The 16,048-nt window shown below is 37.9% G+C and overlaps 1 protein-coding gene across 1 annotated transcript in view; it reads right to left on the bottom strand.

Moving 5' to 3' along the window:
* Positions 1–16,048, bottom strand: part of si:ch211-266k8.4 (TBC1 domain family member 10B) — a 77,073-nt gene that overhangs the window by 16,986 nt on the left and 44,039 nt on the right. The gene's annotated exons all lie outside the window — the stretch shown is intronic.

Raw genomic sequence — 16,048 nt, 5'->3', positions numbered from 1 at the left:
ATCAAAGACATGTCATTCAAAAAGTCTTTTGAGAACTTTAAATTACGTCTTACAATGAGATAGTAATACAAGAAAGTTCATTTTGCAGGGGCACACTCAATAACTGCTGTCATTCATCACAGGAAATTATGCGTAAATGATTGACACATGAAAAAAATACCTCAAAGGCAAAAAAGTGTGTCAATTTTGTACTTGGCATCAAAGTTAATGCATGGAATGAGCTGTAATTGTTGTCTCAGATTTAGCTTAGATTACAAATGTGAAACGGACAAATTTGAACCGCTTAGGCTAGATTAAGCAGCTATTGTTAGCAGTACATAGCTTTTAACAAAGAAAACAGGCTCTGCAGCTTTTATCACAAGGAATGATGATACATTTTTTTCTTGTTCAGCAAACGTAGGTTACCAAAGCAACCACTACAAACAACCAACAAAACATCCCTAATATTTCTTTAAAGTCCTGTGGTGAAAATCAAGTTTTAAGGTTGTTTATGTATATGTGGTGTTGGTAATATGCTTCAAGATAACAAAGACGGCCTCAAAAACACTTTTTGAAATCTTCTTTCTTAAGTCACAAACACCAATATGTGGGCAGTTTAGAGTATCAGTAACTATTCTCTGAAGCACGGGGGTCTCAAAAGGAAGCCAGGTTATCCCAGTATGTTTTTTGTTGATTTGAAAAAATCAGGTACATTTAGCAATATAACAGGTGAGTTATGTATACTGTGATTTTATGAACTATATGCCTTTCTCCACTGATGTTCAAAGCATTTCTAAGGATGTTGATTTTTTTTTAGAAAGCAGCTGTCTGACTCTGAGATAGCGAAATCGAACATGGTTTGTGTAACATTAGCAACACATTATTAGTCATTTCATAACTTGGTCAAGCAAAAGGCTAATCATATTAATTACTGTTATGTGTCCGACATTGTAGAGAGTGATACCATTGCAGTGTTTACTACAGTAAAGTTGAGTGAATGGAGGCGGGGCTAATATACTAAATGAAACAAGGATGTAGGGTTCTTTTTAAGCTATTTTAAGGCATTAAGGCATAATAAAACTATAGACTATAGGAGGACTTTAAGTTTCTTTTAGACACCCATCTCCGGAGCAAAAACTATAGGCGCTTTTGTTTCGACGGTGGACAAATTTTGTGTCACTTGTGCCACAGTAGACCATCTGTTGGCTCAGATCAGCCTTCGTTGCCCTTGTGCATCAATGAGCCTTGGGCGCCCAACATCCTGTCGCTGGTTTGCCCTCATCGGACCACTATTGGTACACTCTCATCACGACTAACCGAGAGCAACCCACAAGCCTTGCCGTTTCAGAGATACCTTGGCCTCTATTGCCCTTGCCATTACAATTTGGCCCTTGTCAAAATCGTTCAGATCTTTACTTCTGCCCATTTCTCCAGCATCTAACATGTTTATTATGAGAACTGAGTTCTGAAATGTGCTTTTTACTATCAAGGCCGCAGGAGAGGATTTATGAAGGGGAGTGAAGCGACGTAACTGATGCTGATGGGGCATGACAACATGGCGAACGTATACTCACAGTAATCATACTACATTCATACTTTTTTAGCGGCCGTGCAATAACTCGCTTAAAATAAGTACCCACTCAACAGATTATGCGATTTCAGATGCAGTTAGGAAATGATTAGCAATATTTGCTTCACCTATGATGAATGTTCTTGCTCATCAGTGTATACATCAACTCTTAACTCTGTGAGCAGCATGTGAGTCTTTGGTGACATCATTCAGCAAAACGATTAAATACTGAAGGTGCTTTCCTGCCCTTCCTGCACCTGCTAAGGTGAATTCCTGCTTTTCTGTGATACTAACAGGCTTCAGTATGTTCAGCTGATGAATTTGTTATATTTATTCAGCAGCATAGAATACAGCACTGTTAAAGGGATACTCCACCACTTATTCATATTAAACTGTTATTCCCTTAACTAAAACGAGTTGATACATACCTCTCGCATCTCAGTGTGTGCACTTAATCGCTCTGACGCGCCGTGACGATCTGATAGCATTTAGCTTAGCCCACTAAGCCCAGTTCATTCATTAGGTACCAAACAGAGATCAAGTTAGAAGTGACCAAACGGAGACGAGAGAGGTATGTATCAACTCGGCTAAGTTAAAGGAATAACAGTTTAATATGAAAAAGCGGTGGAGTATCCCTTTAAATCGCAAAACATATTTCGGCACACAGGTGGACAGACACACACACACCTGCTTGGGACAATCTCAGCAAAAAAAAGGTGAATTCTGGCCTAGAAATCTAGACGCACCCTAGCGGCAGCAAATGTAATTTGCAGCCAGGGTTGTCTAGCAACTCTCCGTTGGCTTGTGTCTACGAGCATAAAAAAAACAAACTTTAGTCAGGCCAATCATATTGTGTTTAGAGTCGGTGGGCGGGCTTAACACAATGAAGGCAGAGTTGCGATGGTTCTGTGTGAATTCCCTGCTAACAAACTTTTAAAAAAGGAAGATGTGTTCGGAGTTTTGCCGACCGGATACGGAAAAAGTTTAATCTATCAACTAGCTCCGTCGGTGGGAAAACGCATGAGACTCAACGACCCGCTTGTAATTGTTGTCTGACCGCTGATAGCGCTCTGGTTGGTTTTAGCACTACCCTATTGCGTGCAGAGGGAATGAAAGACAACCGTTTAGCCCATCCCTCGATTGAGCCCTGCCAATGGTGTGTTCCCAGACCCAACATCTTGATGTGGGTCTGGCTTGTTAGGCTAGGCGAATTCACAAGCCTGTTTATATGGAATAGGAATGATGGTGACATAACATGACAGTGCATGTTAGGGAAACGAACCAAGCTTCTCATTTATGGGGAAATGTTATATATAGCATCTGACAATAGTTCCGGCAAAACACAATATAGACGCACTCAAACCAACAAGCTATATTATTAAAAAAGAAAGATGAATGTTTTTTTAGTCAGAATGAACACTTGGACGGCTCTGCACGTTTCAAAATACATGGACTGCAAAGCTCTGTAATTGCTATGACACACATGCAACATGCACACGTGGACTGACAGATTGAGCGCTGAAATCTCTCTGAGACATTATATGACCTCATGTGACCTGCACAAGAAGATTATAAATAATAGTTTCCTGGGCAATGCCTTAAGAGAAGATTAAGATCGGAGAGTAACAAAGTTTAGTTAAATTCCAAACAAAACGCACACGGATAGGATGGTGAAAATATTAAAGCTGGCAGAGAATCTGTCCTGCCTGGCTAGTACTCACAGAGATTAGTTCATTTCCACCCTTCTGCCATGTGACGTGGGGGTTTTAGCATCACTTTACATTGTATCAGGACTGGCAGAGTATTTCCACTGAAATTAAGCTTGAATGCAGTTTTAAACAATCAAATAATAGTATAAAAGAAAAAGACACAAGTACAAAAGACAAGCGATACAATTAAGGGATGAATTGATTTCAATCAGTCAGAATGCGTAAACATTTCCATTCATTAAAAGCAAAAAATGTGGCGGGATTTGTAGAATTAAGAGGCCGTCCAAAATGATGTGTGAATTTCTCCACATCTGACCGCAGTGATTTACAGTAAAGGAATGCAAGTTTGTAATAAGGATTACTCATTTACAAAAGGTAAACACATCAGGCCCGTTACCTTGACCCCAGTGACGGCTAAAGACAAATCCAGTCGAGGAAACATGAGACACAATGTTCCTCAGAATGTGTTTTTGAGTTCAGCTGCACTGCATTTGTTCTACTAAACATGCATTAGATAGACGTCTTGGATGGTGCAACGTTTAAATCGGAGTCTCGAGACTTCGTTGGGCAAAGATGGCCGTCTAATGACATGGGTTAAAATGTTAAAAAGCACATTTTGAGTCCTTGCTATAATAATCAGCGCCTCTAACGTTCGGTGTCGCAACGCATCGAAATGGCCATTCGGTTTTCACGTTTAAAACCGTGAGATGCAGAGAAGTGAAATGGACGGAACACGAGGTCGAGAGGTGCGTTTTTTGATGCTGCAAAAGATGCAAGTGCAGTGATCAAACACTTCTTTGTTACATAAAAAACTATGGAAAAGCAATAGTGGAACGCAAAAATAATATACAAGGCAATGGAATAAAAAAAAAAAAACAAGGTCTAGAGAGCGGTTTTAGAACGTTGTGTTGTGCAAGGTGCCGCAAAATACAAAAAAAATGTGAGTGCAACAGTTAAAAACATCCATCTAGAGCATGTTTACATAGAACACAACAGACTAGAAGAGAAGATGATTGCGAGACAAGTACAAACCCGATTCCAAAAAAGTTGTGACACTGTACAAATTGTGAATAAAAACAGAATGCAATGATGTGGAAGTTTCAAATTTCAATATTTATTCAGAATAAAACATAGATGACATCAAACGTTTAAACTTAGAAAATATATAATTTTAAGGGAAAAAATAAGTCGATTTTAAATTGCATGGCATCAACACATCTACAAAAAAGTTGGGACAAGGCCATGTTTACCACAGTGTGGCCTCCACTCTTCTCTTTATAACAGTCTGCAAACGTCTGGGGACTGAGGAGACAAATTGCTCAAGTTTAGGAATAGGAATGTTGTCCCATTCTTGTCTAATACAGTTTTCTAGTTGCTCAACTGTCTTAGGTCTTCTTTGTCGCATCTTATGATGAGCCAAATGTTTTCTGTGGGTGAAAGTTCTGGACTGCAGGCTGGCCATTTCAGTACCCGGATCCTTCTTCTGCGCAGCCATGATGTTGTAATTGATGCAGTATGTGGTCTGGCATTGTCATGTTGGAAAATGCCAGGTCTTCCCTGAAAGAGACAACGTGCGAATGGGAGCATATGTTGTACTAGAACTTAAATATACCTTTCAGTGGTGCCTTTCCAGATGTGTATGCTACCATCAGAGATGCAGCTTCTGAACTGAGCGCTGATAACAACTTGAGTTGTCCTTGTCCTTTTTAGTCCAGACGACATGTCGTTCCAGTTTTCCAAAGAGAACTTAAAATTTTGATTCGTCTGACAACAGAACAGTTTTCCATTTTGCAACAGACAATTTTAAATGAGCCTTGGACCAAACGCCTGCACTCCTGGATCATGTTTAGATATGGCTTCTTTTTTGAACTATAGAGTCTTCGCCGGCAACGGCGAATGGCACGGTGGATTGTGTTCACCGACAATGTTTTCTGGAAGTATTCCTGAGCCCATGTTGTGATTTCCATTACAGTAGCATTCTTGTATGTGCTTTAGTGCCGTCTAAGGGCCCTGAAGATCACGGGCATCCAGTATGGTTTTTCCCATCTTGACCCTTACACACAGAGATTGTTCCAGATTCTCTGAATCTTTGGATGATATTATGCACTGTAGATGATGATCACTTCAAACTCTTTGCAATTTTTCTCTGAGAAACTCCTTTCTGATATTGCTCCACTATTTTCACCACAGCATTGGGGGAATTGGTGATCCTCTGCCCATCTTGACTTCTGAGAGAAACTGCCACTCTGAGAGGCTCTTTTTATACCCAATCATGTTGACAATTGACCTAAAAAGTTGCAAATTGGTCCTCCAGCTGTTCTTTAAATGCAAATGTATCTTTTCCGGCCTTCTATTGCTACCTGTCCCAACTTTTTTGGAATGTGTAGCTCTCATGAAATCCAAAATGAGCCAATATTTGGCATGACATTTCAAAATGTGATATTAAGTATATTAGCATTAACAGTGATGTCAGCACACCTGACATGAGGACAAGCTGATATCACGCCAAGCCCTGAACACTTCCTCGGTTTTCCCAGAGCACCGGTGCGTGCCGCGGAGCGCTGTCTGAACTACAAGAACAGTCTCAAATTGAAAACGCATAGGGTGGAGGAAATCTCAAGGAGCATTTAACAGTTTTTCAGCAGAACAAGTTGGGACACCTGCTCTGAAAAAAAACAACAACAACTTGTTTCCACTTTACCCGTCAATGATTGTAATCTCATATCAGAGCGGCTAACAATGTGTGCAACATGGTGGACAACAACGATAAAAGAATGCATGATAGTATTGTATTAAACAGAGCTAAAGGCAAGAGGTTCTGAGGACTGTTTCACACAACATGAGGACTGACAGGTCAAAAACTACAGGCAGAACTTTTTTGTATATTTCATGTTAAATGTGGTTTGAAGGATTAGCTAATTGCTTGTGCATTACGCGGGACATCCGTCATCTGACCCTGAGAAGCAAATCATTGCATGCTGACAGATGCATCTAATTGTGGTTACGAACGCATGAACAAAGAAGTTGGATATAGCTATTGAAATAAAAAAATATATATATATTAACAGACTTGCATGATAAATCCAGTCTGGTGACATTAGTTATGTGTCTGGAGAAACAAAACCATCTTTATCTAAGATCTGCTTTGCAAGACTGAGTCTAAATTAACATGCTCAAGTGTGCCGGATGCTCATTTTAACGCTCATGCATCCCATAATATGAATCTCAGGAAGCAGATGGCTTTTTACCCTTTCCTGCTAAATTTTTCCCAAATGCATTGACGAAATGAGAGGAAGAGAAACAAAGTGGGGCATGTGTGCAGGGTATTTTGAAAGCGAAAACCAGAATCTCTCTTTCAGTTTTGTTACACCTGGTTGTTGCTGGCTTTCTTTCCAAAGTACCTGCACACTTAAGAGGTTATTTAGAGGGGGAAACTGTCAACAGTTACTAAACCTAACAGATTTTTTTTTCTTTGTTCTAATGTTACCATGCCTGGACTTTTGAACTTTTTAGATGCATTTCCTATATTCTTTTACTCTTGTCCCAAACCCATTATCATTTAAAACTATGATAATATAAACAAATAATTTCAATATGGATTGTTAAATAAATAATTATACATTTAAAGCATTTAAGTATACATTTAAATTGTTAAAAAAATTATAAATATGCCACAGCAATTTTGCCTAAAATAAAATGAATTGAAATGCTTGAGATTAAAAATAAGTCAGGAGTCAAAAAAGAAAACTCAAATTAAATATCAATTGTAAACAGAGTATTTAATTGTGTAATTTTCAATCAATTTGGCAGAAATTATGCAAAAAAATATTTTTTGTGTGTATTCAGGGTACATTAAATGATTGCTGTGAAATTAGCCTCAGCAAGACAAAGGAGTCTGCCATTTTATTATTACTTTTAAACAAAAATATTTCCAAAATCGTAATTTCCATCACAGAAGGGTATTAAAATCTTAAAATGTGAAAAAAATTTTTTTTTTTTTTTTTTTTTTTAAATAAATTAAATGTATTAAATATCTTATTTTGTGTCATTATATAGGCATAACATTATGAACACTGACTGGTGAAGTAAACAACACTGATCATCACGGCACCTGTTATTGGGACCTAGACGACTGGGTCAGAGCATCTCTAAAACTGCAGCTCTTGTGGGGTGTTCCCGGTCCACAGTGGTCAGTATCTATCAAAAGTTGTCCAAGGAAGAAACAGTGGTGAGCTGGCGACAGGGTCATGGGCGGCCAAGGCCCATTGATGCACGTGGAGAGCGAAAGCTGGCACATGTGGTCCGAAAGGTATAATTAAAAAAAATATATGATTAAGCATCATAAATAGTTGAATCACCATTTCCATCAGAGAATGGTATTAAACACAATACATCATTAGAGATATGCCAGAAATGATATTGTGGTGGAAACGGAGAGGAAAGGAAGACTCACTTAAACATTACTGTCAAAGCCTTATAGAGACGCCATAGACACTTTCTTCAGGGGCGGAAGCTCATGAGCCTCAAGGAAGCGATCAATAATTAAGCCCCCTTAGCTTTAAACGAAGTCTGGGCAGATGTTAAGGCGTTTCTAACATATGCTGTCAGAGACACTTCCGAGAACAGCAAGGAGACAAATTACATCCTGAATGAAGCCCCCAAACATCCCTTTAGGGCAGACCACCTCTCATCTGTCCTGACCCAAACAGCTACATGAAAAATGACCTTCGACCAAATAAAAGCCACAATACACAACATGGCATGTTGGCCTAAAAGTTTCTGCTTTAAACAGGCTGAATTTATGCACTTCACTTCCGTTAGGCCTTCAGGCAAAACATTGACGAAAAGCCAAATGATCTGGAAACCTTGGGAAACTGGATCATATTGGAACGAGTCAGAGATAAATTCATAGTAAATGTTTGACTCTTTTCTGGTTGCTTTCATTTTCATTGAAAACAACTGACTGAAAGATGCAGGATACGTCCTGGGATCAAAGTGGATTTTCGTCTTCCCACGCTCTGTCACCACAAACAATATCTTTAATGGATTTGTCGTGATGAAATATAAATGGTGCATCGCATTAACAAGCGCATTAGAGTGAGGAGGAAGTTCAAACGGACGGGGATGTTTCTCAAATACAAACAAAGCTGACCTCTGTGTGCGTTCAGGTTTCAGAGGAGCAGCAAACCTTACGGCTTTGATCCCGAACTAGCGGCTTTCAGCCATTACAAGTTCATGGAGGTTCATTCAAAGCATTCCTCGACTTAATAGGTCACTACGCTAGTAGATTATGTGGAGATGGGTGGGAGCGAGTTGACACAGGTATGCAGGGTCTCACAGGGATTGTGACACTCGGCACAGAAAGCAAAAAGCCCTTACAAACATGTGGAAGAATTTTTGAGTAGCAAAAGTATTTGACATTCTTAAAAGAAAATACTTTTTCCTCTGTTAAAATATATAGGTTTGTTTTTTTCACAGTGCAAGCGAAAAAAGCAAGAGTCAGCTTGCAGAAATAAAAATCCCATTCATGTACTCCAATAGAGCCCATACGATCCAAACTTCAAATATACATTATACGCAAGGTATAATTGACGCATAATTTTCTAAAAATTCAACGTAGCGGAGACAATTATTCCAGTCATTCTACGATTACCACACCTCAAGATATTGTTCAGATGTTGTATCAAGACATTCATCACGTTTCTGTCCTTAAAACACTCATACAGGACTAAGAGGGAGAGAGAGATTAAGCATGTGTGAATCACTTTATGTCTCTCAACAGCGGAAGCAGTGTCTCTAGTAATAGCAAACCAAAAAGCTTCAAGAGATAAAAAGTACCGTAATTACTTTGTTAGTGAGAAATGTCATGTAACTTAAGTTGCTAAAAAATTTAAATGATCAAACATTGACAACATGTTTCTGTGCGAGTGTGTCTATACTATATATGTGTGTGTTTGAGTGGGAGAGTAGAGAGAGCGGGGGAGAGTATTATAATTTGTTACATTTATATAATGCTTTTCTGGGTACTCAAAGCACTTTACATATAGAAGGTGGTGAAAATGTAAATTTGTGGGAAAAATATGGAAATATGGAAATATATATATATATATATATATATATATATATATATATATATATATATATATATATATATATATTTTTTTTTTTTTGTCGTTTCCCTGAAAAAATTGCCCGTAGTATAAATGAATATTTGTACTACATTACTTTTGATACATTCAAAATCCTTACATCCTTATATTTAAATTACACACACACACACACGCACACACGCACACACGCACACACGCACACACGCACACACACACACATATATATATAATTATTTTATTCAATATAATGATGCATTAAATTAATCAAAAGTGACAGTAAAGACTTTTGTAATGTTACAAATTTATGTTTTATGTTTTTTTTTATATTTCTACTCAAAGAATAAAGATGGGGAAAAAAGTGTCATGCTTTTCAGAAAAATGATAACTTTGATAATAATATGACATGTTTATTGAGCGCCAAATCTATTCTAATTATTAGAATAATTTCTGAAGGATCACTAAAAATAATGCTTAAAGGGGTGGTAAAACACAATTTCACTTTTCTAACTTTAATTAGTGTGTAATGTTGCTGTTTGAGCATAAACAACATCTGCAAAGTTAAAACGCTCAAAGTTTAAACCAAAAGGGAGATATTTGCTTTTAAAGAAATCAATTTCTAAGAACTACAGCAAAAGGCCGGTAGGGAACTACAGCCTTTTCCTCCAGACTAGCTGACATCAGCAGTTACAATATTTACACAAACCCCTCCTTCGAGAATAGTAAATAAGGGGGATGAGGCCCCCAAACGCTGTTGTTTTCATACGGATTGTAGGTCCACTTTGTTCAGCCATCCTAAGGACGGGGGAGTTGGGGATCAATGGTTTAAATTTAAATCTCGCTTTCTGTGCTGCACATTTTCACGGAGGAAAATGGTCCCTGCAGCGTACGATCACATATATGATTAGAATGTTCAGCGATCAACTGCCAAATAAAAAAAAAACGTAAATCTGCTTTAACACATTGACTGGCGCTGAGCCTGAGACTGAGTGAGTGAGAGACTAACTGAGCTCAGTGTCTTATAATGTTTGTGTTTATGTTATGTACACTTCAAATTACATTACACAATCAGAAAAAATGTCACATATCAGGAGAAGTGGAGGATCTTAGGTTTTAAATCCAGAAGGCCCCTTCTCAGTCAGTGTTTAAACATGTAACGTTAACAGCGGCTCAGATGCCCACAGCCCGTGATAACTTTACCGATCAACTAACACAATCATTTTCGACCCTGTTTCCTCACATAATGTCACATTACATATATCAGGTGAAGTGGATTAACTTCTGTTGTAAATTCAGCAGGCTCCAAATCCTTGTCAGTGAGGAAAACACGTAATGGCGGCGCCCCGCCCAAAGCCTGTGATAACTTGCCGATCATCAAACACGTGAAATAGGTGGTTAGCGAATCAGAACACAGCCGGGCCAGCTAACCAATCTGAGCCCATTGAGTATTTTTGAGGGACCGGCTTCATAGTACCCGGAAACAATCAGATTGTTTTTACAGGAAGGGACAGAGCAGTGTAGAATAAAGGTAAAATATATGAAAAATAATGATTTAAAAAAATAAAAAATAAACGAAGCATGAACACGTTACAGTGCACCCCACAAACACAATCAAGCCTTCGAAAAAGTGTTGTTTTACCATCCCTTTAATAATAGCAGGAATACAATTTTTTTTTTTAAATTAAAACAAAAATACTACTTTCCTTAATCTTCTGAATGGTAGTTTTTTTTTATTCATCATTCGCAGTGATTCATGGAATTATAGTTCATTCCCCAATTTTGGGGAAATTGTGACTCACTAAAGCTTAAAGTCTTTACTGATATATTTTCTGAAATCTGTATGACGAAAATGGACGGGAAAACTATGAAACCACCAAGAAGCCAATAAATCACTTAAAACACCCTAGCAGCCACTCAGGAAACCCTAGCAACAACCTAGTAAACACCCAGAAAACCATAGCAACCACCAATCAGCCACTTAGAACAACCTAGCAACCCTCCCGAACACGGTTAAGCACATAACAATAGACCAAAAACATTTAGGAACTGCAGAGCAATGCCCCGAGTGACAACCACCACCAACACCCCAATTAACAGCTTTACACGGAAAGCACCAAAAACATTCTCTGCAGAAAATCTGGTTTACTGCGTCGTGTTAACTTTTTGTTTGTAGTAACACTGTGTATGGTGTAGTAAAACAAACATTTTAGTAGTAGTCAGTGATTAATATTCAGTTTATTTAAGTTAATTTAAGCCATTAAAGACACTTTGAATGGGAAAAGAGAATACTGGCTCTTCTCCAAGCCTCCATTTGAGGTGAAGTCAGCCGGTGAAAATGGCGAGGTCTGTGTGACAAAATCTAACAAGACTAGTGATAATACCATCTCAGGATAATAAATCAGCCTTTCACATAAACAGTGCGTGAATAAATCCCTTCCTACGCTGCTCTTCGTGTTGACTTAGCAGGCACACACGTTGAGAAGGGCACACAATTACAAGTTCACCTTGCCGCTGATGTCAAAACACGTGGGAATGTGGACTTTGTGGAGCATTTGAGGACTGAATCAATATGCTCACTTGTAAACAGAAAAAGGCCTTCGAGGGGTATGAAGCGGGACAAACAGAGGAGGAGATAAAACAACATTTCAGAGAAAAACAGAAACTGGCTCCTCCACCGTTTTATGACATCAGTGCGTGGCTCGTTCGAGTGTGGCGCTGTATATTTGAAACCTACACCTCAGATAATTACAGGGCCATGACGCTCAGACACTTTATGACACACCCACGCAAAAGCACATTCTCACACTCATAAAAAAAAAAGAAAAAAAAAGTTGTCTATGTTTTTGTATCTCGTCACCAGCAAGTACCAACCTCTTACCAGAGGAGCCTGTGGAACTACAGCAGAGAGGCCTGTGGGACCCAATAGATCCACACTCATCCTTTAGTTTCTAACATTCATAGACATAAAAAACAACATATTAAATTTTTATTGGATTCTTTGACAATTTTCAATCTGGTTTCCGACCGCATCACAGCACAGAGACAGCGCTCATAAAGATTATAAATGATATTCGCTTAAATACTGATACAGGCAAAACATCAATTCTGGTTCTACTTGACCTCAGTGCTGCATTCGACACTGTTGACCACAACATACTTCTTGACAGGCTGGAAAACTGGGTTGGGCTTTCTGGGATGGTCCTCAAATGGTTCAGATCATACTTAGAAGGGAGAGGTTATTATGTGAGTATAGGAGACCATAAGTCTGAGTGGACGTCCATGACATGCGGAGTCCCACAAGGGTCAATTCTAGCACCACTCCTGTTTAACCTGTATATGCTGCCACTGAGCCAAATAATTAAAAAGAACAATATTGCTTACCACAGCTATGCTGATGACACCCAGCTCTACTTAGCACTGTCACCTAATGATTACAGCCCCGTTGACTCCCTGTGCAAATGCATTGATGAAGTTAACAACTGGATGTGTCAAAACTATCTTCAGTTAAACAAAGACAAAACCGAAATCACATCAACAAAGATGAAATTCTCAAGGTGAATGCATATCTTGAGGTGAAAGGTCTGATAACAAAAAAATCAAGTCAGGAATCTTGGTGTGATTTTGGAGTCAGACCTGAGTTTCAGTAGTCATGTCAAAGCAATAACTAAATCAGCATACTATCATCTGAAAAATATTGCAAGAATTAGATGCTTTGTCTCCAGGCAAGACTTAGAGAAACTTGTTCATGCTTTCATCGCCAGTACGGTGGACTATTGTAATGGCCTTCTCACCGGCCTTCCCAAAAAGACCATTAGACAGCTGCAGCTCATACAGAACGCTGCTGCCAGGATTCTGAGCAGAAAAAGAAAATATGACCATATCACACCAGTCCTCAGGTCTTTACACTGGCTTCCAGTTACTTCTAGGATCGATTTTAAAGTTCTATTACTTGTTTATAAATCTCTCAATGACCTAGGACCTCAATACATCGCAGATATGCTGATTAAATACAAACCCAACAGATCGCTCAGATCAGCAGGATCAAATCAGTTAGAAATACTAAGAGTTCACTCAAAGCAAGGAGAGTCTGCCTTTAGCTATTATGCCAGCCGTAGTTGGAACCAGCTTCCTGAACAGATCAGATGTGCTCCAACAGTAGCCACATTCAAATCCAGACTCAAAACACATCTGTTCAGCTGCTCATTTACTGAATGAGCTCTGAGCACTGTACGTCCAACTGATTGCACCTTATCTATGCATCATTTTTTTTAAAATTCTTTTTATAACTGTTTTAGTTTACCTGTTCTTTTCTTTGGTTATCATCATTTTAATATTTTTAATTCTCTTTACATTGTATTCTTTTTCTTATGCATTTTTTAATCCCTATTTTAATTCCTTTCTATGTAAAGCACTTTGAATTGCCATTGTGTATGAAATGTGCTATATAAATAAACTTGCCTTGCCTTGCCTAAAGGGTTAGTTCACCCAAAAAGGAAAATTCTTTCAATAATTACTTACCTAATGTCATTCGACACCCGTAAGACCTCTGTTCATCTTCGGAACACTGTTTGAGATATTTATATTTAGACCAAGAGCTTTCTGTTCCTCCATTGAATGCATGCACATGATACTGTCCATGTCCAGAAAGGGAATAAAAACATCCTCAAAGTAGTCCATACGTGACATCAGTTGGTTAGTTAGAATATCTTGAAGCATTGAAAATAAATTTTGGTCCACAAAATAACAAATACTACGACTTTATTAAGCATTGTCTTTTTTTCCATGTTTGTTTTCAATCCACGAACAAAGATTCAAATGGTTATAAATCAGCGGATTAAATCATGATTCGGATTGTGTGTCAAACTGACAAACTGCTGAAATCACAAAACATTGGCGATCCGAATTCTGAATCGATTCACTGATTCATAACCATTCTAATCGTTCTTTGCGGGTTGAAAACAAACACAGAAGAGAAGACAATGCTGAATAAAGTCGTAGTTTTTGTTATTTTTGGACCAAAATGTATTTTCGATGCTTCAAGAGATTCTAACTAACTAACTAACTGATGTCACGTATGGACTACTTTGATAATGTCTTTATACCTTTCTGGAAAGGGACAGTATAGTGTGCATGCATTCAATGGAGGAACAGAGGCTTTCGGTCTAAATATAAAATATCTTAAACTGTGTTCCGAAGATGAACGGAGGTGAGGAACGACATTAGGGTGAGTCATTAATGACATCAATTTCATTTTTGGGTGAACTAACCCTTTAATAAATATGAATTAATATTAAATCCGCTACCTTGATTTGACTGGAATATTATCTCACAGACTCTCAAAATTGAATGTGGCATTTACAGTAATACTCAGAAAACAAAGATCTTAGATGCTCTGGAGCAGGATCATTGCTGTTATGCAGTACCTCTTAAACTCTTGTAATAAAAATATGTTTGTGTGATAATTCAATAACTTTTTAAATAGATACAATTTCAAAAATGTGGTTATGTTCAGATGCAACTTTTATAAAAGATTGCTACCTAAAAATTAAGCTCTAGCAAGTTTTTCATTGCTCAGTTCTTTAAATTAGGGTGTCAACTTGAAATTAATCTTTCAACTGTCTTTTGAAATGTTGACATCCAATTTCTGTAATTTTATGTAACAGGATACAATTGAATATATCCATTTTATTTGTACATATATTTGCACGGTTGTTTTCCCACTGAAAATGATGTCACCTCCTGGACAAATACATCATTACCCTTTAAACGCATACCTGAGGTTTTAAGTGACCCGGGACATCATTCGCTACCCTCCAATTTTTTTTAAAATTTTTTAAGTTAGGCATCAACCATCTTAGTATTCCTCAATCAATTCATTATAAACAATATTACAACAAAACAACTACTAATTATAAAGAATGACCATTTTCCCATTCATTTTCTTGTAAAGTTTGTATAGGGTCGACCGGAGATGTGTAACAGTGCAAGTATGTTTTTTCTACACAACAATAATGGAATCTTTGGTGACTGAATAAGTAAAATTGACCTTTATTTCACAAGGTGACAACGTCTGATATGTTTCACTCATAGTTACTGCAGGCAGAATCAAAAGAATAGAAGAATCATCAGAAAAAGGTCAAATGGCTAAGTGATTTACTTCAGATCACGCTATCAAATATCAGTCACTTTCACTTGATGGGGGGAACTGGTGAATAAGCTGTCAGCGATCAAAATATTGATTTTGAAGATGTTGAAAATCATAGTTTTGAGAATATGTTTGAGATTGCGATGCTGAACGTTCTGGGAAATTAGCTTTGACATGGACAGTGTTGATGCTATAAAACGTCTGCTCAAAATGAACCCTTCCAAGCTCCGAAAGATAACAAAATATATATCAGGAGAGTTTTATATTATCGTGACAGGTAGAGGTGTATTAGATATAGATCTGGGTCACTAAAGACCCGAATATGTAATAATGATTGGCAAAACATTTGATGGATGGATGCTATAACCCCTTCATTCATTTATTATGATAAAAAAACTAATACGTTTTCCATCTTTAAAATCTAATTAGATTTGATTCTAGCAATAAAATGTACTGCAGAACAGGAATGAGCCAGCACAGATGCTATTTAGAGAAGTCCATTTAGGACAGGAACTCTGAGCCAAGAAGCCAAGAAGAC

Source organism: Pseudorasbora parva, chromosome 25 (assembly GCF_024679245.1).
Source record: "Pseudorasbora parva isolate DD20220531a chromosome 25, ASM2467924v1, whole genome shotgun sequence".
Taxonomy (NCBI): Eukaryota; Metazoa; Chordata; class Actinopteri; order Cypriniformes; family Gobionidae; genus Pseudorasbora; species Pseudorasbora parva.
Note: the sequence above shows the minus strand (reverse complement) of the source record. Positions and strands in the feature narration are given on the sequence as shown.